Raw genomic sequence first — 16510 nt, 5'->3', positions numbered from 1 at the left:
TTCAGTCCTTAAAAGAAATGAAGGAAAACTTAATCTTTCCTCTGAAATTTCAATAAAGAAACATAGTTTATTAACACTTAACTAACATATTTCACTATCTTTGTGCAAAAATGTAAATTCCTCTACTTCTACAAATGTTTAACATTCCTCTTGCAGACCATAATTATAGCAAAATGAATCAGAATAATTTGTTGGAGCTGACAGCTTGTCAGTTATCTACATCTGTCATTTTGTAAATACAAACTGAAAAATATGTCCAACTACATGAAAGGATGCAGTTAAGCAATGGTAACACTACTGTGGATGCATCTATATGAGATTTGTCACTCCAAGAAATCAATAGTGATGAATTTTTAAAAAAAGTAGAAATTGGGACTACATATTCCTGGGTTACCTTTACAGAAATACATTAGGGAGCTGTTAGAGAGATAAATTCAGTAAAATGTATAAAATGCCCACATTTAAATGGAAAGCCTAATGTCATAGATATCATTAAATATCTGTGTGAAATGTATGCAGATCTAATCACGTATCTAATTGTTAGTTATGAGCCACTATTTATATGATTTCAATATAATCAGCTTTCCCTATAAGTTACAAATAGTAATGATGATGAATACATAAACGAGTTATAGAAAATTACTGACTAAGATATATCTAATGTATTAATATAACACTCATATGTCGGAAATGCAGTAAAAGTTATTTCAAATGTCAAGTTTTTGTTTGCCTTTTAAAAATAATGGCCTTTCACCTAAATGTTTCTGGTATTTTCACCTTACTGTTTTTAGGGAATATCCCCTCTCTGCAGTAGTCTACCTCTAACTTTCTCACGGTAGGCCTGCAGACCTGTGCTTTGGGGAAAATGAAGAATCCACACTGTCTACATGACATAATCCGCCCACTCCCTGCTTATCCGGCCTTACTATCTGCCTTTGGCAAATAGGGTTAAGAACACACACACTCGTAGAATAGAAATAATTTAACACACGACAGCTTAATTGCGGTTATGAAAATAATACACTATTGGCATCCTATCCATGCTGTGCGTAGGACTTGTTTTGAGTCACAACATAAAAACATTTGAACATAGCTATATGAAATATTGATGAGTGACTTGGTAAATTGACAGCATGATTTTAAAAACAATTTTGGGAACTCAGGACCTATTGAATTGAAACCATAGCATTCTGGATTAGTGCCCAGTAAACTAATTAAAAGGCAACTGATACGCATAAATCAACACTGCTTTGTCCTAAAATCACGCGTAATGAAAATGAGATGCTAAAGGGGAATTCTACTGAATTTTTCACAGTTACCTAATTAAATGGGCAGTAAACCAAGTGATGTGTGTGGATTGACATGAAATGGAAGGTTCTAGAAGTACTTAACACTGTCTTTAGTAGTAAAGGACAAGACATCTGAATGGTTAAATGCCTATAAAAGCTCCTTCACAGAAATTAGGCTATAACATTCATTACTGAAAAACATGCTGCCTGACACATTGTTATACAGTAGTTTGAAATTATGCTTTGTTTAGACATTTATTGGGATCTAGTACATTAAAGCTATTTCACTCCTAATTGTCGCCAAATTTAACAATGTGAAGCACTGAAGATTTTTCTTATGGTAACATTATCAATATACATTTAAAAAAATTCAAGAAATGAAGGTTGAGTGGTTGCTTTGGAATATAAATAAGATGCCTATAGTAGCATTGCAGGCCCTCGTTATCACAGCCATAATAGAGAAATCTGAATGTGCGTCACAAAGGATTCTTTGAGAACATAGGACAAATGGTTTTGCTTCCTAAAGAATGTTTGTCAATGTTACTGTAAGTTTGTATATCTGAATAACCCACACTTAAAATATCTTCACATAATATAAACATTCCATGCCACATAGTAAATCTGAATTATAAATAAAGAGTTCTCAAGTTTTATATAATGTAGAGGTTCTTAAACTTTAAAATATCCTCTGTGCTCATACATTCATTCACAAACTCATTCGTTCTCTGCATTAAAAAATTATGTTCTATGGCATCACACAAATGACACCTATTTTATTTTTAAAGTGTTTTTTTTTTTAAAGTAAATTTAAATCAAGCTGCTCTGCAATCTTTGTTTATACTTTATTAATAACAACTGAAAAGGAGAAATAATAATAAAAATTTTAAAAATAGCAAAAGTCCCCTTTAACCAACATAGAGTGTTTTATGTAAGGAAATGTCACATTGTTCACACTGTTTTTAAATGACCGTAATTGGGTTTCAGAGAAACAACAAATAAAAGGATAGGTGCAGAGGTGTCTAGAGGGTTCTAAACCTATATTTTATAATAAAAGCAAAAAAAAAAGAACATCTTCCTACAAAATAAATAAATAAATAAAAACAGATGTATGAATATTCAATAATTCCCTGCTTTTATCTCACCTCTCCACCACACTGTTGCAGCTCAAATGTCCTGCAAGTTGACAGGATAGGTTCCTTAGGTTTATGAACTAAGAAGCACTGGATGTATGAATCTAGTATGTTTTTGGAGCATGGCAGGTTCAGTGTGGAAATGCTCAGCCATGACACTTTTTATTTTGTACACAATATGACTTATTGCTTATTAACAAGGTACATAAACTGATTTCCACTCGAGATTGGTCATTTATAGAACTACAGAGGAGCATCAAACACTTCTAGTTGAAACTGAAGCTACTAAAGCATAACACCAACCAAAAAAATGTAAATATAAAAGGAATAGTAAATAAATAATTAAATATGAACTAATACAAATGTAACAGAATGAAGGTGTAAAGTTTAGGCTTTCTACAAATTCAAACTTAAGAAAAGTATGACAATTTCTACATACATTTCAAACCTTCACTGTGTCTTTCTACTTGGCCAAACGTAGCCTCACTTGTTACACACTGCTGGATGAGTCCTGTAAAATGAACAACAGCCAAGGTATCACGCTGAGGCTGAAGACATTAGCTAGAAACACAAACATTGCTAATTTATCATGTATGAAATAGGCTTTGTTTGGAGAGCTAGCTTAGTTTAGTGTCACGCTGATTCGAAACAAAGCTTACAAACACACAAACCCGAGTCTATACTCCGCCTCCAGAGCCGAGACTAGTATTGTGTTCACACTGAGGACACACCGAGGAGGAGGGACCTCAGAGAGCGAGCGAGAGAGAGAGGGAGGGAGAGAGAGAGAGAGGTCGTTCATTTATTTAACATTTCGGCCGAACAGCTCTCTCTCCTCAGTCCTCATACAAATACACACACCCACTCCCCCCGCCACACACACATACACACACACAGGAGGAGGGACAGACTTCACTCATCCTTCTAATCACACTGACCGCACATTAGCCTCCACTTCTCTCCTCTTCACCTCGGAGAAGTTCGCCGTGTTTTGTTTGGGTCCCGTAACGTTTCCGCGAACGCTACTTATGTTTCGGTAACGTTAACGTTGCCATAGAGAAGCTACTCTCCTCAGCGCTAACGGTCGCCTTTTCAACTGTCACTGAGCGGAGGACGGTTTAAATTCACACTCAACGGAATGGGGAGACTACTTTAGAGATTTCAATTTCGTCGTGCTTTAATCCTAAAATATGGTGAGTTTTTACAGCTTTTGTCCTCTTGTTTGTCAAAAAGGTCAATTTGGGATGACAGACGTTCGTTTAAGGTTCATTTCATGTGGATGTGTGGTGTTTGTAGATAATACAATCCGAACCGAGTTCGTTCTCAAGCGTGTAACGACAATAACAGTTTTCTATTTCTTTTAATGATTTAGTGTCGAGAGTTGAGTCTAACTACAAAATGTCCGCACTACTTTTTACGTATTTACATCTTTATTAAGTAATAAAATTACATTCATATTAACCGAAACGGTAGCTGTTACTGTTTAAAGCGCTGTTGAATATATAGTTTTTAGGAGTTAATTAAATTGATAGAGTGTATTATGTTCCTGTCAGTAGCTCCAGCAGGTGAGAGGAGACTGTCCAGTGACATCTGAATAGCGTGTGACTGAGTGACTGAGTAGCGTAGGGCCTTATTTCAATGAACGGCGTTTAAATATCACGAAGTAAACATAAATGTTCAGCCTTTCACCCTTTAAATAAAACGGGTAAATATTCATTTCAGGGGTCGCAGATCTCTGTGTTTATTTTATTTTATTTTATTTTATTTTTTTCATTTAACTTAACACGCTTATTTTGTATCTGGCCTACGGCAAGCTGTAGCCCAAGGTTCGACTCATTTGTCGCAGTTTTATCTTGTCTGCTTTAGAATGCTTATAACACATGCGCACTTCATTACCTTGAATTAATCTAAACCACCTTAAAATTAGCCAGGGCATTTTTGGATAGTCTGAACTGGCACTTATAATACAGTGAAACTCGATTAAGGATTTGGGATTGTCAGGATTATCTGATAAGACAGAGGCTAAACATGATAAGATCTATCATGATCTTTTAAAAGGGAGGAAAGGGACCACACTGAAAAGTAAACATTTGAATAAAGTTGTTTAAATTATTACATTTTGAGTGCTTTAAAATGTCTATGACAAAATCTTAAAATTGTATTAGGATATAATAATTTGCAAAGCATTTATTTTAAACTTTATGACTTTTATGATTTTTTTTAATAATTATTTCTTTAGCAATTTTATTTTTTTGGTTTATCATATTATTTGTAGCTTTCTGATGTGAAATATTAGTAAGCCATATTGTCCTCTTGGAATATTATGGCTTTATTCGACTTTTTATAAATAATAATAAAAAATATATATTTACAAATTCTTATACCATGACCATAACTTATTAAAACTTAGGGGAGATGTTGTGTTTTTTTTTTTTTATTTAATCTTTATCTAAGAAAAAAATACTCCAATATGGTTCATTTAAGCTCATCATTGCAGAACCACTCAGAATGTGGATAGAACCTTATCATTTCAAATGAAATATATCACTTTGGACTTCTTATCCAGAGAGGTCATGTGTATTTTCAGTTTATGCATTTGATACATTTAAAGTTTTAAATTCTCAGAATATACGTAAAAATATTTTTAAGATATACAAAAATATGATTGTTTTTTATATTTCTATAACATTTTAAAATTCTCTTTAAAATGTAGTTAGACATTTGAATGTATATGTGGATACATGTGGCTACATGTTTTTTACCTTTATTCATTCCAGCTGAAAGTTCAGTGTTTATGCTGTTGGAAGTAGTTTTGCTCAAGCTTAAATTCAGGCAGAAGATTACACTGAAATCACTGGGGCGATGTTTGAAGCCAGGAAGCTAATAAGGTAATTTTAGGGTGCCTTGCTAAGCATTTTTCAAAGAGGACCATTCATGCTCCTCAAGGTCTTCTCACAACCCCCATTTAAATGCATTTTACCCTCCCTTGGCCAGCACTCAAATCACTTTTGCACAATTACACAGAGGTCCCCCTCCTCAATCCATATCCAGAACACCACATTTAAACTGCCTGAACTGGACAGAAAGCTTCAGAAACAATAAAGCAAAGACTAGCTCTTTTTTTCCTTTACTCTTTGCAGACATAAAACAGAAACATAGGTTCTTCAAGGTTTCCTGATTTCTTTCTTGATTATATGGCTTCAGCTTCACATGCTTGTCACGTTTAAAGACATCATTCCAAGTCGGACTCATTTAATCAGTGACATAATTGTTTATTCATTTTTTTGTAGGAGAAATTTTGATGATATTGTAGAATATAAGAGTAGATGAACTGATGAACCTCAGGCAAATTACCCTATTTTTTTCAGCAATTATAAATGGATTTTAGTGTAATAATATCTTATACATATTAGTATCCTTAATTTCTGCCTTTATAGGTAAATGCTCTTTTAATGCTTTTTTTAAACAAAATTTCATGCAAGAGAAAGCATGAAGAAACTGAAACTTGAGCACTTCATCCCCGTTTTGATTTTGATCATGCAATTATAACTTGGAAAAATGGCCGAAGGACACACTCCGCCATGTGTGCATGGGTGTTTCTCTCGTTTTGTTCCATTTTGAGCCTGATTTCCCTCCTTTCGAACCCTTCTTCCCTTCATGGTTCTTATTACTGACCCTAATAAATTGTGAATAAGCTCTGGACGAGGAATCAGCGAGTGTGGAGAATGCTTCATCCTGAGCGGCCCCAGCGCCCCCCTCTTATGAAAACACAAATTAATTCCTAAAGTCCTCTGTAGCCAAAGTTTCCTGGAATGATAAATATTTTCATAGGAAGCACGGCTCTTCCTGACTTTATCGGCGTCCGTTTCATTATTGGGTGACTGGCTTTAACCCCTCGCTTTCGGGGTGAGGCTGAAGGCCTTGAACTCCAGCTTTGCTTTGAATAGTCAACTGATCCTCTGCTTCCAGCTCCCAGATGGAAGATAACCTTCACAGTAATGAGCAAAATATTTATCTGGTGCCCAGTGAGGTGTTCTGGAAGTCTAGCGAGAATTGGTGAAGCGAATTCAATATGTCGCCAAAACTGTTGTGTCATGTTATCTCCATGCCACATCATCAGACAATTTTAACAGTTTCGATTTTTCATGCTTTTGAATTCCCACTTCTGTAGGATTTTAAAAAAAGACATGAGGATAAAGCTGAAAACTCAAAGTCAGATTTATACATTTTACACTAAATATATTGATTATACAGAGGAAACCTTTGTCATTAGATGCAGCAGTTTATTATTTTCTCAAAAAAGAAAAGCTACCATAAAATAATCCCAACCACAGAGACGTGAACTTTTCTTTAAACCTTTAAATTTCATCAGGTCAGTGTTTGATGGTGCTGCTCTTTCCTTAAACTATACCTATAAAGCCGAGCAGGCTTGTGATTAAGGTATCCCAATTGTTTCCAAGAAATCCAAGAACTTGGACCCGTGTTCTGGAGAGTTTCTTGATTTCATGGTCACAGAAGAAAAAGCAATTGCTGTCAAAAAACAAAAACATTTCAGAGTTAAAAAAAAGAATCCCTGTTTCTATAAAACAAAACATTTAGGAGATTTTTGTGAAAATGTGGACTATCATGGATGTCACAGGTTTACCTTGCATTCTCTGGTAATTCCTGAGTCTTTAGGTTCCCTCAGGATCTGCCTGGGGGGTCTGATGTGATTCACCAGTTTACAAACACACACAAACACAAAGCTAAGTCTCCTTTTATAATCTGGGTCTAACCCGCTCTTCCTATGGAGGTCTTTGCGATACTGCAGCTGTATAAATATTAAGAGTCTGTATCACAGTGAAATGAAGCATATTCTTTTGCTGTGCTTTCCTTTCCTTCATGGTACAGTCATTATTACCCATTCTTTAGTATTCATTTTAGGATTTTTCTTTTATTCTGCCTCTTAACCATTAAAATGGAAATTTGAAGCAAATATCTTGATTGCTTTTTCGTGCAGCTGATAATAAGATTGAGATTTATTCTTTCACTCAGCTTTTCTTTAACTCTCCCTCAATTCTGTTGCAAAGGTGATGACTGAAAAGCTTGGTTCTTATACAATCTAAACAAATTAGTTTGCCTGAGTAAGCTTCTTTCTTTCTCTCCCCTACTTTCCTGGCTTCTCAGCAAGTGTACACACAGGCACACCTCCCTGAGGGCAAAATAAGCAGGCCATTTTTCAACGGCTCTTGTCTGATAAAGTAATAAATCACTCAGTCACTGTCGCTGGCAGATTAAGAGTGCACGCCAAGGTTAGCCAGCCCAGAGCAAGAGCAAGTGTGTCAGAAAAGTTGCTTGTCTTGTCATGAGGCCAAGATTTAAATTTTGCTCTCTGAGGAAACTGCTTTTGTGATCAAGTGTTTTTTCTTGCCTTCAGCAGTTCGTGAAGCATACTGCACAGAAAGATGCCCATGCATTTGATAGAAAAGGCAAAACTATTTAATAGATTGAGCACTGTGGTCCATTGTTTAGTGTGCAGTGGCTCTGTGGATCCAGGTCTTAGTTTAAATTGAAGGGTTGCTGGCCAATTCTAACAAGATAATGGCAGGCTACCATGTCATCTAGATAAGTAATTTACAATAAGCTTTTTGTTTCATACAGCGTATTTGTTGAAATATAACACTGAGTTCAATGAAAGAATTTATTAGTTGTTTTCATAAAATATTTCAGTTTACAGCAACATTTGTGAACAAACATCTAATAAAAAATTACAATATAAGCAGTACCATGTAAAGATAGATGACACTTTTATCACGACACACCATGCGTATCAAGGCCTTTTTTTCCTGAGAATTCCCAAAATTTGCAATTGACTAAATCCCCTAACAAAACAATAATATCTGATTTTTTAAAGACTTTGAAAATATTTTTGAATAAATTAGACTGAATATTTCCCAGAATAATCTAGATGCAAAATCACACCATTTGTGAACGTGAACAAATAAAACAAGATGGCTTCATACTGGATGGACCCCCAGTCAGCTGCTTGTTACTACATAGTTTATGCGGCTTTTATACACTGGTTGTTGTTTACAAGCACAGTGTAATTAGTTTAAATCTTGTTTCAAGATAAATGTCGCTGTTTAGTGTTCTGACAACACTAAATTTAAATGTATTTATCTAGCACATTTCATACATAAATTTGCAGTTTGTAGTGGTAAACAGTATTGTTATTATTTTTACTATTAATACATTATTAAAATATTATTTTAAAAAAATAGTGAAAAACAGAAAAACAGTGAAATACAGTTTGACTCTATTTTATGTACAGTGAAATGAAAAAAAAATATTATTTAAAGTGCATCTTTTGTTGATTATTTTAAAGTAAGAACATTTAAACAATCTATATGTAATACCCTTTTGCACATTTTTGTAGTGCACAGTATATTTGCTAATAGTAACATAGTGTTCCAGTGTGTTACATACAAAAACTTTATAAAAATTGAAGAAATATGCAGTTTATTTGTTTCTTGAAAATGTTGACTTATTTCTCTTTAGAAAACCACTAATATGTGCATAGTGGATAGGAATATTTATGTATATAAATGTGTATTGGGAGTTAATTTGAAATACACCAGCTAAAAATATTATAGTATCTTGCACTCTCTTGCCCCTTTCTAGCACAAATATCCCTGTGCAGTTGATTGTATCTCTGTCTCTTTGGCTGGGAGCACACCAGATGTGTTACCTGGGAACAGGACCACCGGCTGACCGAGCAGGTCACCCCCACCCCTTCGCTCACATAAGATGGCTTCTGGGAGGTCTGCCAGCTGTCCCCATCTTCTGACCCACGTCTCGGGGCAGTGCTCTGAGGCAGAGCGCTCCACAGACTGGGGTTGAGGGGGTGGCGGGGTCTGAGCAGAGGGCCAGAGGCTGATAGGACACTAAGAGGGCTGAATGCTAAGGGGTCGATTACAGGCCCAGACTGAGTTAGGCATGGGATGCTAGTAGAGGGGGTGCTTGTCCTCCAAAGCTGGCATGAAAGCAGGGCTTTCTGCTTTCGGAAGCCGTCATGTGGAAAAGGGAGCCCACCATGGCAGCCGGCTAATGTTACACACTCACACACACACACATACACGATGGCTAGGGGAGGTGGCAGCCAAGGCTGTGCGTTTTTAATAACAGGAGCCAATAAATTTACAGACTGTTCAGGAGGGGAATGTGATAGCTTGTTGTAAGTCTGAGAGGTGGGATGTGTAATGTTTTTGTAGTTTTTCGGGACTATGGCTGATGCTGTATATCATTTTTGTTGCTTTTTCTCGCTTCTGTAACCAGAAAAGCCAGAAAATAGCTGGGGTGGACAGATAGAATTTTTTGTCTGATAAAAATAACTGAATATTTACTCTTAGTTGTGGCTGATACTAATAAACAATAATCTTTTTTTTCCGTTATATAATGTTTCCAAGTGTACACTACACAAATATGAAGCGGTATGAATTCTGAATTTTAAGAAGCATCATTGGTCATATTTGATGTTTAATCTTGTCTTGTTTCATGACAACTAAGCCAGTAATGACAGTAAAATTGAATGTTTGAAAGATTTTTTTGAATAATTTAACTGAATAATATATGAATAAATTATATCTAAGTGTTCTTTGTTGGTATGTCACTGTTGTTTAATGTTTGAACAATGAATCAATATCAACAATGAATATCAATATCAACATTGTCTACACTGCTGAAAATTTGAGTAATAATGGAAATGCACATCTGTTTTGACCTATATTCTTAAAAGTAAGGGCATTAAAAAATGGAATTATAATTGATAATAATTAAATTCACTTTTTTTACATGTGACTGTTTTTAGATTCTAGGAAAAAATGTATATCTTTAAACTAAATGAAATTCTTCACACTAAGCTAACAGAAATTTTTTTGAGAACCAAATGGGATTCTTTAATATCCTTGCAAAACAAATTACTCTTTTACAAGTAAATTGGTTGGTATTATAATTTGGCATTATTTGCTATAATTCCAGTATCAGATAAAAATGAATTGTCATTTGCCACCACATATGATGGACATAGTGCACCTCTAGAAAAACAATTTGAATAGAGTAAGAGTTAATCAGTATTTAAATTAAACCTTTAAATGTGAGTGAAGAAATATTTCATTTTGAATTCCAGAACTAAGCAGATGATACATGTACAAAGACATTTTCATTTATGTCTTCATTGTCACAGTGAGAGAGAGTTCCCATGCTCCGCTGTGCTCTAGTGTTAATGAAATCCCCCGGCGGTGAGGTAAGCGTGGTGTATAAGTCATCTCAGGAGGCCATTACTGGGCCGTTATCGCCTCCCACATCTGCTCCCATTAGCCGCCTAAAGAGCGGACGTGTGCGGCATGGTCTCTTTATTTATGGGAGTCTGGGTTCAAAGGCTGCAGACGAGCAAAAGCCCAGAGGCGCTATGCAGCCAGGCGGCCTGTGTGTGTGTGTGTGTGTGTGTGTGTATATGTGTCAGTGTCTCTGTGGGTCTTTGAATACACTGTGTATATTAGGTTCCACTACATAAAAAAATAGCATACATAGCACTGATTTTGAAAAAAGTTACACATTTTTGTTTTTTTGCATATTTTCTTGTACATATAAAATAAATGACTTTGCCTAACAGCAGTCATTAACTGCCATTCACAGTTTCATTGTCTTTTTAGATGTGAAGCACCTAGAGGACTGGCTTGTAACTCAGTCACACACACACACACACTCACACACACACATATAGTCTCTCACACAGTTACGATTTTCAACTCATTGCTTTTCTCATACACTCACTCACATTTAGGGAGTACTACACAAGGTTGTATACAAAAATGAAGTAGCTTTTTAGCTTAAATTAACAAACTTTACTCACACCTGCCCTCTAAATGTGATAAAGCATGCACTGTTTTTATGTTTATATTTTTTTTCTACATGTGTTTAACATAGCCCAGCAGATGAAACTAATGCAAAACAGTCAGCTGAAATAATTGCGATCAGAAGATTATGTAATAATTGTTACAGGCCTATAGATGACAGTGCTTTTTCTTTTGATAATGGTTAAATGAAAACATATTTCATTATACTGTATGAGCTATTTCTTTGCATTAATACCAGATGGCCCCTCTGCCTCTATCTGGTATGTATGGACACATGAGACTGGCATTGTTTTTAGTAAGGTCACCATGCCCCAATCTATAAGCCTTTAAAAAATGTGACAGACCTTTACTAACCCGATGCCAGGAGAGTGCCATATGTGCTATTACCCCATAAATGTTCAGATTGAGGGTTAGATAGAGAGAGATGGGTTTAGAGCAGCACATACGGATAACTATGTAGAGCACCATATGGAGAAGTCACGGGTCTTGATTCACCTCAGAGTCATCCAGCCTGCCCTTTTAACCTGCCTCATAATTCTCCTGTCAGCACAGGGCTCTTTCAGAGTAATTGTCATAGTGACATCTTGTTTTGTTCCAGTCTTACTGCTGTCCAAGTGTCTAAAAAATGGAGAATTTCTAGCAGACATTTATATCTTCATTAATGCATAAGAACAGTGGACAATGAGCAAAGCACTTGTAAATACAGAAAAAAGAGCAGCATGCACATAACTGTCTGTGGTCTCACAGCAACTGTTAATATGTTATTTATGCTATATGAATTAGGACAGTGTGATAAATGACATCACATGTTATGTTTTCTGTTCCTCAGTACTTACATAACACATTGTGATTCAACAGAAGGAGAGTAAAAGTAATTTTATTTATTTATAGTTTTTTAAATTAAATGTTACATTTTTCAAAAATTGGTATGTTGAAACCTTGATATTACAGTTTTGTCATATCTGCCACCCATTTATCTGTTGTCCAAACATGATTGCAGTAAATATGTATAAGCAAAGTTTTGGTTTAATTAAAAAGCTATCCTGCTTGCTGTGATATAACAACAGGTTTAAAGCAAAATACAAATGTCTTAAACGTCTCAAATGTTATGTTTTTACTTACCCAATTATGCTTGTTAGTTAGTTTGTGTATAATAGTGCTTCTCTGATTATTTTAAACTTTGTGGGTTTTATTTGATCTTGCATTTGTGTGTGTGTGTGTGTGTTTATTTATTTTTTAACTCAGTAGGTAGCCTATCCATTACAATCCATGTAAAAGACATTTATCTTTTTAATAGTTAAGCGAGGCTAATTTTTGATAAACTGGGGCTCATAACATGACAGGCGGTGGTGATGTATGATGCAAGGCTGTGTGTGGAATGTGATACCCGTGAAAAAAGGCTGCTCCAGCAGAACAGGGCTAGGGCCAGGTGAAGCGCTTTGGACTGGCCTTGCCCCATACAGGGTTTGTTTTAGCTCAGTTTACCAGCGTCCAGTGCGGGTAGCCTGATCTTTCCCATGCCCCGTCACTCCGGGACCAGTGCTTACCAGGAAACATGCTGAGCATGGCGGGAATTCTGAGAGGAAGTAAGGATTCCACTGAGTGTCCCTCACTCCCTTTTCCTATCCACACTGACAGTCATTCCCTTTTTTGCCTCTGTTTGGAAGCTGTCACCTCCTCTCTCTCACTTCTCTTTGGTGAGTCAGCAGGTGTTGTATTGTTAAAAAAGGTCAGATTGTGATCCCCCTGCATCCTCGACCTGGAAATGTGCAGATATTCTGTGCTGATAACCCAGCTGTTTGAAACAAAGTGTGTCTGTGTTTTAAAACACAACATCTTGACTTCATAGTATGACTAGAGATAAACAGGCCTAAATGTCTAAAAAAGTAATGTACAATGTAGATACAAGAGAAAAATTGAGCACAGTGGAGGAATCTGTAAAATCAAGCAGCATTCTGTTCCAGCCATTTACATTTTGTTTACATGAAACCTGTCCTAATTCTTGTAAATGTTTCAATAGTGATCCAATGATAATATGGAATTAGGAGGCACATGAGCCAGTGTCTGTTCTGTGCTCATAGGCTGTGTTTGAAGTTACATAAGTGCGTTTTTCCATCTGCTCGACAAATTTTAGTGTTAAAATTACATTCAACTGGAATAATAATAATGTTTTATTTAATACATATATTCTTGCATTCACAATGTGAAATTAATATATATATATTTTTTTTTTTTGTTTGTTTTTTTTTTTTTTTTTTTTTTTTGCTCATTATGACTTTTACACTGAGGATGGCTGTCTTCCGCAGAGAGAGGTTTTTGGTAGCTGCTGAGCTTCAACACTTACCAAGTATTAATGCATAAGAGGGACAAACAATGAAAATATGATAACCACCTTAAAATGAGTTAATTTGCAATTGTAAATAAACATGTTTACCGTGATAAATACTCTGATCAGCCTTTTGTTATCATCCCTCATTTTACATTATATTAGCTCCATCAACCAAATACTTTAGAGTTTTACAATACCAAATATTAGTCCACACGTTTCTCTGCATACTATTTTAGCCCCCTTTCACCCTTTTTGTCATTTGTCAGGAAACTTCACATAACCACCACAGAACAGGAATTATTTGTGTCATTCTTACTGCTGAAGTGATACTGATGTGGTGGTGGCGGTGTGTTAATGAGAGTTGCACTGGTATGAGAGGATTAGATACAGCAGTGATGCTGGAATTTGTTAAAAGCTGCCCACTCACAGTGGAAGAATGTACAATTTACACTAAACGTTTTTTTCAGTTCAGTGTTATGTAAGATTTCAGGATCCATCAGTTAGCAGCACTGTACACTCCAGTGATACTGTGGTGTTGTTAACTGAATATTCTCAGCTTCTGACCAGTGATACCAATCATTGCATAAATATACGGAAATACACATATATGTTTGTGAATTCCTGAAGTTTTTGTTCTTATAGCCTAAGGAGGTTTAAAGAAGATTTATCATTTGTACATTCGGCATTGATATAGACCGTTTCTCTGAAGACTTGTGAGTATCATCTTTTGTTCATAGATGATATCAATCAGGCCCAGCTCCCTCTCTCATTGCGGAGCATTGATGGCTGTATTATGTCTCTTTTGCTCATGCTCAGTGAAGCAGTCACTTTACTGATTTTTAGAGTTAAATGTTACTGTACAGTAGTAAAGCTGTTATTTACTTAGAAAAGGTGTCAAATTAAAGTGAGTCACACTCATGTGTTATTAAAACTTCAGTGGGAGGCCTCAGCATCCACTCTTGCCAAAACATATTATGTACCTCATTTGCACAGATTCTGTCAGAACAGGTCAAAGACGCTCAATTAAAGAAAAGGTGAAAAAATAAGTTTCTGGCACCTCATAACTCAGTAGCTGTTGATTTCAATAGATCACACAAGTGCATAGTCTAAGAGTTTAATCATGAAACGCAAATAATAAAGTCTGTGTCGAAGAAAAACCCTAACTTTACCGTACAGTTCTCCTTCTTAGTATCATTCTCTCTCTCTCTCTCTCTCTCTCTCTCTCTCTCTCTCTCTCTCTCTCTCTCTCTTTTCTACCTCTCACCCCACACCCCCCCACCACTCCCCTTTCTTCATGACTGTTCAGCTGCTGCACTTTGGAGAGCAGTCACTCTCTCTGATGCCTTGGCCCTGCTGTTGCTAACATTGCTCATGCCTGGGGTCTCTGTCTGTGGCCCTCTGCTGTCAGATCAGAGGCCAGTGGCTTGACCTGGTCAGATTGATTAGCCCTGAGGGAGGGGGAGATGGAGTGGGACTGGCTCAGTGGAACGTCTTCTGCATGTGCTCTAGGCAAACCTCAGTCTCAACCATATCTGATGACATCAAACACCTGATTTCTGTATTCTAGTCACATTTGTCTTTAGTTTAATGTGCTCAGGCTTCTGCTTTTCTATAAAATCTGAATGAGTTAATATTTCTGCATTTTTGAATGCAAGAATTCGATCATTTGGTGTCTCAGGCAGTGATTTTAAAGACATTTTAATGCTTCATCATTTTTCTCATGTATTAATGGATTGTCACTGTCAGAACAAAATCTTGACTCTAACTGATAATGTAAAATATTTTTGAAAACTAAGTAAAGTTTTTTCATGTAAAGAGTCACTGGACTTTTCAAAAAGTAATTTTTTTGTGAAAGCAACACTAAAACTCGTACCTAAGCTAATGACATATACTTGAGACAATCTATTTCAAGCAGAAAAAGAATTAATCTTAATCTTATAGTTACATACTTTAAAAATTTTTTTTATAAGAATTCTTTTTAAAGAATCATTAATTTAGAAAACAACAACAACAAAAATTGTGGTATCAATTTTAGGCACCAAAACACAAATCTTACTTTCATGGCTAGTGCCATATTAAATATAAAACAAGAAGTCAAACAACAAGTATAGTACTAGGGAGAGGGCATGGGTAAAGTTAGGACAGAATCAGTCTTAGTTCATCTAAGATACTGCAATTACACCCCCTTCCCCCACCTTAATATTTTCTGCTGACAGTTTGCTTTGTCACAGGTGTACATTGCTCCCACTTGCAGTTGCACGTAACATGAGGGTAGTTGTGTTTCAGGTATAAGAACAGCAGTGTAGTGACTTGTCCCTGTCCATCATTATTTATCTTGATGCTGGCATGTCACACTGCCTGTGGTTTCCTGCCAAATTATACCAGGTTAGAAAAGCAGGTCAACTTATTGTTCTCTTCCAGGAACATTATGCTCACCAAGCAGGTTCATTCAAACAGTCATTGTTGTCTGTGTGACAGAATTCTAATTATGTAAACCTCAGGTGCCTCAAGCAATGCTGCCTGTGAGCATTTTTCTTACTGTAATTCCCCGTAACAGTCAAGTTCATAAAAATTTGTTTGGCCTGTGCAAGTCCTGAACTACGGCTGTTCCATGAGTCATTATATGCAGATAGGTTTGTAAAAAGTACTGCAGCAATCCTACATTAATATTGTATAATATTGTATAATATTTTAATTACTTAAAATATTATACAATATTACTTAAAGCTTAACAGTCCGAAAATGGCATGATTTTCATTACAGACTTTATAATTTCATTTAGTGCAGCACATTATGTGAGATTCTGCATAAATAACATTGTAACATTGTATGCTTTTGTGTCTGTTTGAACTTCAGGTAAAATAACATATT

At 35.9% G+C, this 16510-nt stretch overlaps 1 protein-coding gene and 1 long non-coding RNA gene across 7 annotated transcripts in view; one reads left to right on the top strand and one right to left on the bottom strand.

Annotated features, from left to right (window-relative positions):
• LOC136692082 (uncharacterized) overlaps nt 1-3603 on the bottom strand; it is an 11728-nt gene extending 8125 nt beyond the window's left edge. For 2 of the 3 annotated variants that reach the window (XR_010801920.1, XR_010801922.1), the window contains exons 1-3: nt 3355-3485; nt 2859-2930; nt 1-7 (exon numbers count right to left, since the gene is read on the bottom strand). The exon at nt 1-7 is cut by the window's left edge and continues 58 nt beyond it. This is a non-coding gene — a long non-coding RNA (uncharacterized lncRNA). Of the gene's footprint in view, nt 8-2858; nt 2931-3354 lie in introns of all 3 variants that reach the window. The other variant, XR_010801921.1, reaches the window with a different exon arrangement.
• eya2 (EYA transcriptional coactivator and phosphatase 2) overlaps nt 3472-16510 on the top strand; it is a 28359-nt gene continuing 15320 nt past the window's right edge. For 2 of the 4 annotated variants that reach the window (XM_066665172.1, XM_066665169.1), the window contains exon 1: nt 3472-3609. The gene's annotated coding sequence lies outside the window, so the exon portion shown is untranslated. Of the gene's footprint in view, nt 3610-5193; nt 5305-16510 lie in introns of all 4 variants that reach the window. The other 2 variants (XM_066665170.1, XM_066665171.1) reach the window with 2 other exon arrangements.

The sequence above is a fragment of the Hoplias malabaricus genome, chromosome 3 (assembly GCF_029633855.1).
Source record: "Hoplias malabaricus isolate fHopMal1 chromosome 3, fHopMal1.hap1, whole genome shotgun sequence".
NCBI lineage: Eukaryota > Metazoa > Chordata > Actinopteri > Characiformes > Erythrinidae > Hoplias > Hoplias malabaricus.
This window is presented reverse-complemented; position numbering and strand designations above follow the sequence as displayed.